The sequence below is a fragment of the Microtus ochrogaster genome, chromosome 24 (assembly GCF_000317375.1).
Source record: "Microtus ochrogaster isolate Prairie Vole_2 chromosome 24, MicOch1.0, whole genome shotgun sequence".
NCBI lineage: Eukaryota > Metazoa > Chordata > Mammalia > Rodentia > Cricetidae > Microtus > Microtus ochrogaster.
This window is the reverse complement of record NC_022024.1, coordinates 35,510,717-35,518,274: the sequence shown is the minus strand read 5'-3', so window position 1 is coordinate 35,518,274 and position 7,558 is coordinate 35,510,717.

Genomic DNA, 7,558 nt, shown 5'->3' with positions numbered 1-7,558 from the left:
TCTGGTAGGCCTGTCTGTCTTTCACCTCACTATCTACAGACAAGTTGTCACGCTTGGTCCCAGGAGATATCAAGATGTAACACTTCCAGCTGGGTGGTGGTGGTGGCGCACGCCTTTAGACCAGGCTGGCCTCGAACTCACAGAGATCCGCCTGCCTCTGCCTCCCGAGTGCTGGAATTAAAGGCGTGCGCCACCACCGCCCGGCCCAAAGTTTTATTATGAAAATAGGAAGCTGAAAATAATAATTCACTCACTCACCTACTCCTTAGTTGCTACAGACAGCAATATGTCTTCATTACTTCATCTTAAAAAGGAACACATTTTTATTTAGATCTCTCTGTGTGTGAGTCTGTGTGTGCATACCACATGGTCAGGTGCCTTCAGAGGCCAGAAGGGGTCAGATTCCCTGCAGTTGGAGTTATGGGTGGCTGTGAACTGTCCAATGTGGGTGCTAGGAAGTGACCTCAGGTCTCCTGTAAGAGCAGCAAGTGCTCTCAACAGCTGAATTAGCTCTCCGGCCCTTAAGTATCCCCATGATCCTTTTTGTATGTGAGGAAAATTCCCCAATTAAAGGGTTTGTTTGTGTGTGTGTGTGTGTGTGTGTGTGTGTGTGTATGACTGTGTAGCCTCAGGCTGGTCTTGAACTCACAGTAATCCTCCTGCTTTAGACTAATACTAGGATTACAGCTGTATGTCAAGATGATTGGCCTTTTCTTTTAAGGGGAAGAAAGAGAAAACGCACACTTTCAATATTTACAGTGTGTAGATCAGAGAATCTACAATGGTTTACTTACATCAATCCCGTGAGGTGTTGTGATAGATACAGACTGTGCAACAAACAGCCTTTGCACACTTGAGATTACAGAGGCTCAGGTGTAACTCCCCCCTCCCCTCAGATTTGTGTGGGGACAGCCTCAGAGAGAAAGTTATTCACCCCAGTGGCCTAACCAACCTGTTCAGGAGACAGGGCTTTAGTACCCTCCCTGATCATTTGTTTTGGCTTCATCCCAGCCTAAACCAAGATTGGAAATGCCTGGGAGCGAGCAGAGGCTCAGAGCAGCTGTTCTTGTTGGGAAGGTGTGGCACTTCCTCAGGGCTGTGCAAGGCCAGCATGTTGGTTCCTGACACCTCTGAGCAAGACCTGTTGGGCAATGGAGCTGTGGTGAAAGCCCGGACACCCGTGTTCATAGGTGGCGCTGTTCGGTGGAGCTCACGGTGCCCGTCGGGTGCAGCTTCGCCGGAGTTAGCACGTGTGAGTCAGTCTTAGAACGCTCACAATTAGAACTTTGCCCGCCTCTCATTTGCTTGCTTGACTCTCAGGGGGAGGGGCGTTCCCAAGCGGACTTAGAAGGAGGGCGCGGAGGACACTGGGTAAGGGTGCTGGTCTGCCAGGCTGTGCCGCCTTGGGTAACTTACTGTCTTTTCTGGGCCGCCACCAGTTTACCTCTCTGCAAAGTAAAGATAGAGAAAATTATATCCACGGTCTCCCTCAGCTGCGTCTCTCCTTGCCTCTGTGACCCGCCCTGATTCTTCTGGAGTTCCCTGGGGGCAGCGGGAGGATTGGGAAGGGTGGTGGAGGGCTGAGAAGGGGTGGATGTCTGGGGAAGATGGTAGAGGGCTGGGGAGGAGGGTTGGAGGGGGAGGGATTGGCCATCTCCCTAAGGGACTGATTCACAGTACTAAACAAACATCTTCTCATTTCTTTGGGTGAAATAGGGGCTATTGACTGGGGTGAAGTCTGTTCACCTTGGGAAGATGCCCAAAACACCAGTAAAAAAGATCTAATGTTCAAGCTCTTGAATTTTTTCTGCAGGGGAGTTATGTGGTTCGGCATTAGAGAATGTGGCGCCATCTAGTGTCTGAGCCCAGGATTACAGGAACAACATCCTAGTTTCAACTCCGGCATCAGCTGTTACAGACAGCTGTAAAGTCTGCAATTTAATAAGATCTACAGTGCACTTTTACAACACATGTACCCCCCCCATTCGTTTTAATATGAATCTTTGGAACACTGGTTCTGAGGACTTTTCTCCTTCTGACATCCTGCTGGTCCAGAAGCGCAAGCGGTGACTCTTAGATCAGCAACTCAACTTAATCATGAACTTCAGTAATAACCTCCCCTAACCATGAATCTCTATTTAAATGTCACACCCCATGGGGCCCATGTGTTATCGTACACAACTCAATCGATTGTCCCAAGAAATGGGTTGTCTTTGACAAAATCCGATTTCTACCATGTCCAGGATGCAAGCCTACATTGGTAGTGAAGAAACTGGGTTCTGAGTTCAAACTCCAACTATACCCCTACCAACCTGTCTGCTGGCAGAAAAGCTTCTTGTTCAGTGCCTCAGTTTCCCCACCTACAAATGGAAGTGAAGCTGATAGCAGTGCCTGACTTCATGGTGTTGCTGTTAAGGTTTGAGGAAATCGCTTTGCTTAGGACATAATAAAATATTTAGTAAAACAGTGCTTAACAATTGACCATGGTACAGGGATCTGGGAATTCACAGCTTGCAAAATGACCTGCCTGTCAGCAGGATGTGTTTGGAGCCGTGAGCCTGCACACTTGAGGCCCCTAGGGTCTCACAGCTCTGGCTGCTCACTCACATTGACTTCTCAACCCATTGAGGTCTTTGGCTCCTGAGGGTACTTGCAGTCTCTGCGGTGAAAACATGGAAATTGTTTCCCTGAGAAATGGAAGCTTTGAGCTTTGAGGGACTTTCTTAAGGCCTGTGATGTCACAGTGTTGTATATCAAAGACCTTTGGGTTTTCTTGTTGTACTGTGTGGTTTCTGCTCCAAAGTCAGGGGTCTACTAGCTAAGAATCCACAGCCCAACCTAGATTCTGGGTTCTTTCTTACTGGCTTCCATATTGTTTATCTTCTTCCATTCTTCAGAGGGGGAAACGGGGCCTCCATCAGGCAAGAAAGGATACAGTAGAAAGTGAAATCTGCAAAGAGCTTGGAGACAAGCTCCCCAAGCAAGCCTTTATTAGGCAAGATTCCTATAACTCAAATACCTCCCAGCGGCTGTTTCCATGTGTCTCCAGGAGGAGGCAGTGTGGAGCAGAGACTAGGGTGGGGCCAGGTGGCTGGCATTAAAGACCACATTGTTAGGAAATCTGTGTGACCTGTAAGATGTGGCGCTTGGTTGAGATTTTCCTCATGATCTTTTCTAGTGGATCGTTCTGTAACCCTGAACGGAGAGAATAAAATGGGAATCCATCAAGAATTCCAAGGAATCAAGAAACAAGGCCAGGTGTAAGGTGGGCATGCTGGGAATTTATTTGTGGGGAGCTCAAACGTTTGTCAGTGAGCCCAGCGGTGGGAGAACCTTAAACAGGCTCTCCCAGAGTCAGGCGTCTGAGTTAGGAGGCTCCACAAGGCGCGTAGCGTCTCGTTGGGAGGGTGTGACCTCCTGACCTTCCTTGAGGGCAAATGCTTAATTCCAAAGACTCCATTAAAAAATGCAGGCTTCACACACTGGTGGTTCCCCCATCCCTACAGTTTGTAACCATAGGGTGGGTTTCCTTTGGAGATGGAAATTCCTTCGAGAAATGGCTTGCTGCTGAGCCTGTGGTGGCTTTGGGGTGTCCCTTGGCAGAGACAGAAAGTGAACTCAGCAGTAAAGCTCTTCCAGGCTCAGCCCAGACAGCCACAGGCTGTGCTTGACTGCGCTTGGGAAAAACCCTTATTAAATTTGTTCTTGAACAGTTTCATACTCCTCTACAGTCTGTTCTGACTGCTGTTGTCCCATCCCCTCTCTTTCCCCTTCCTATCCCCTTCCCTACTGCTGACCTTTTCCTGCCTTTATTTTTTATTTTGTGACCCTGAGCTTAACCAGGGTGGTCTGTGGCTGTACTGAGGCCTAGAAGGCTCATCAGTGGGTGTGCAACTGAAGACAATGATCACCTGTCTTTGTTAGGGTTTCTATGGCTGTGAAGAGACACTGTGACCACAGCAACTCTTATAAAAGAAAACGTTTAATTGGGGCTGGCGCTCGTAGGTTCAGAGGTTTAGCCCATTATTGTCATTGGGGGAAGCATGGCGGCATTCAGGTTGACATGATGCTGGAGAGGTAGCTGGGAGTTCCACGTTTGGGATCTGCAGATATCAGGGAGAGAGAGAGAGAGAGAGAGAGAGAGAGAGAGAGAGAGAGAGAGAGAGAGAGAGAGAGAGAGAGAGAGAGAGAGAGAGAGCGTGCGCCTGGGTTGAACATTTGAAGTCTCAAAACCTACCTGTTGGGAGCTGTGAACCCCCAGATCCTGAATTTCTTGTAAACAACTTGTTTTCCTCTGCTCTGAGACAGCCTGCAGCTACTCTGAGCACGAGACCCTGGGGAGTTCCTGATGGCAGAGGAGTGGTTTCTGATGGGTTTGGCTGGGGCATGGCTATCAGTTAAGGATCCCTATATAATCTGCCCCTGGACAATGAAGGGGACATTCCTGTTTCAAGGATGACCCTTGTCTCTGTCTGTGTGTCTTGGTATGTTTAAATCTCCAGGCCCTTGCCCGGCTTGCGAATGGTCCTGTAGCATAGGCACCGCAATAAGGGAGTAGTACCATACTGTCACGTAGTACAGGCGGGCGGTACAGGGTGGCGTTTAAAATAACCTCCAGTGCCCATCTTAAAGGTGTCTCCTCTGCGGGTCACTCACCTGTCTCTTCTATTCTGGGTCCTTCTCTCTGCTACAAGATGGTTCCTCCCAGGTCACCAGTATTTCCAAAGACAGGATCTTCCCGCCTTCATCTCTCTTAACCTTTAACTTTCCTACTTCCAGGTGCCCACCCCTTCCCGGCTCATCCAGGCCTGCTTGTCTTCCTCCCTAGGCCACACCCCCTTGGGCGCTATGCAGTCTTTTCCCGTCAGACCCTCGGGTTTGGTCCTGGTTGTGCACCCAGTCCTTTGCCCTCCACTCTCTGACTATTCTGTGTAGATTGCCACGAAGTCTGACGCATGGTGCAAGTTTATGGAATTCACCGTGCTCCGTGTGAGTTCATTATTTATTCCACTGAAGCCTTCTTCCCCGGCGAACCACGTGGGAACAAATAGCTTTCCCCTTCTGCCAGCATCTCACGTCAGAAACCTTCCTTCCCCGTCACCGCCCACACCCAGTGGCTGAATCCCTTTGGCAGACGTCTCCGGAGAGCCGAGCCGTCCCTGGTGTCCTGACTACTGTCTTGCTTGAGCTCTTGCCTCCTAAACCCTGCCTGTCCTTGTATACCCCAGCCTGTAACGCACGCAGAGCCTCGGTGGGTTTTAACAAGGCGAATCTAATTATAACACGCCTTTGCTTACAGCCACAGTTCATCACGGTGTTTACAGCATGCAGGAGGGAAGTACTGACGACAGTCGCGCGTAGAGGGCAAGAAGGGGGATATGGAAGGATTCTGCGGTGAGGTTCTGATGTGAAGTCCTATATCGCGCGCCTGAAAGGAGCCTGTGAGTTGAAGGTGTTTCCGAGTAGCTGGGCGTGGTGGTGCGCGCCTTTAATCCCAACACTCAGGGGGTAGAAGTCGGTGGATCTCTGTGAGCTGGAAGCTAACCTGGTCTACACAGTGAGTTCTAGAACGTATAAGGGCTACATAGTGAAGCTCTGTCTCAACAACAATTAAAGAAAGCGGAAAAAGAGAGAAGAAAACAAGGATGGTTCTTAGCAATCCTAAGTGTCCTTCAAAGACACCAACAAAAAATGATATAAACCCCTAAACCCTGGGCTGTGATGTGGTTCACAGTGGAGCCCCTAAACCCTGGGCTGTGATTGGTTCACAGTGGGGCCCCTAAACCCTGGGCTGTGATGTGGTTCACAGTGGAGTCCCTAAACCCTGTGCTGGGATTCAGTTCACAGTGGGGCCCCTAAACCCTGGGCTGTGATTGGATCACAGTGGAGCCCTAAACCCTGGGCTGTGATTGGTTCACAGTGGAGCCCCTAAATCCTGTCTGTGATGCAGTTCACAGTGGAGCCCCTAAACCCTGGGCTGTGATTCAGTTCACAATGGGGCCCCTAAACCGTGTGCTGTGATTAGTTCACAGTGGGGCCCATACTGTCACCCGAGAGATAGCTTTGAACTTTGAACTCATTATGTAGCCCAGGCTGGCCTTGAACCTATAACTCACACTTAGTACTTGCTGCACGTTTCCGTTTATTTAGTATCACTCCTCATTCTGTTTGCAGCAGGTGTTGTCCGTGCCTCAGCTTTAGTCTGTTCTGAGCCATGACAAAGGCCCCCCCCCTTGTGGAAACAGATACCTGCAGGGGCAAACTGTGGGGCCTATTCTCCCGTATCCCTGTTAAGACAGAGTTTCCATTGCCCATAGCGGGAGGCTGATGGTCAGAGAACCTGCCCACGGGGCCTTCTTCCTTTGTCTGGCTTCCTTGAGTTTTTTCAGTGTTCCTGGGATCAACAATTAAATAAATGATTTCCTTTTGAATCCTTGTCTCAGGGTCTGTTTCTGGGGGTTGGTAGCCTCGGACGCGGCCGTAGCCCACGTCAGAGTCTCAGATTTTTTTTTTTTTTTTTTTTTTTGGTTTTTCGAGACAGGGTTTCTCTGTGGTTTTGGAGCCTGTCCTGGCACTAGCTCTTGTAGACCAGGCTGGTCTCGAACTCACAGAGATCCGCCCGCCTCTGCCTCCCGAGTGCTGGGATTAAAGGCGTGTGCCACCACCGCCCGGCCCCACGTCAGATTCTATCTGGTACAGAACAGCGTGCCCTGGGAAGTTTGCAAAAACCAGAAATGTAGTCTTCAGTTTGGAGACTAAGAAGCCCAGTGTAAAGTGTTGCAGATTTTCTGCCAGGCCATGGTTCATAGATGGAAGCTGCCTGGTATGTCTTCACGCCGTGGAAAGGAGATAGGACTCCTCTGTAAGGTCACAGCATGCCACAGGACTTAATCACCTCCTCAAGTCTCTGCCTCCTATTGCTGTCACCTTGGGGGTTAGGATTTTGACAGAGCCTCTGGGGCAGGAACTAACATGCAGTCTGCGCCAGACACCGTTCCTCAAATACGCTGTATAGTCTGGCGGAGGATTTTGGGTTAGTTGTCTGGGCTTACAGACACACATAGCTATGACTGGCTTTTGTGGGGGTGCTGGGGATTTGAACTCAGGTTCTTGCACTTTACTGATGGAGTCATTGCCCCAGCCCCTGCCTTTGCCCTGCCTTGCCTGTCCCGGCCCCTGTTAAAAATCTCATTTCATGTAGTCATTGTATATGGTACTGTGTTTTCTTTTCCTTTTTCCTTCCTTTCTTTTATTTTGAGACAGAGACTCATTATGTAGTTCAGGATGACGTGGAACTTGCTGTGTAGCCCGGGCTGGTCTCTAACTTGTTATCTTTCTTCCCTAGCTTCTTGAATGTTGGGCTTACAGGCAAATAGCTCCGTACCTGGCTTCATTTAGCCTTTCAGTGCTGTTTGGAAGAATCTGGTATGCAACAGGTACTTAACATGTGCATATTAAATACGCGAGAAGTGGGACCAGATGGGGTATTTGGAATACCTCATAACTAGAAATCTAGGCAAGATCCAGCTGGAATAGATGTTCTCTGGAAATGACTGAC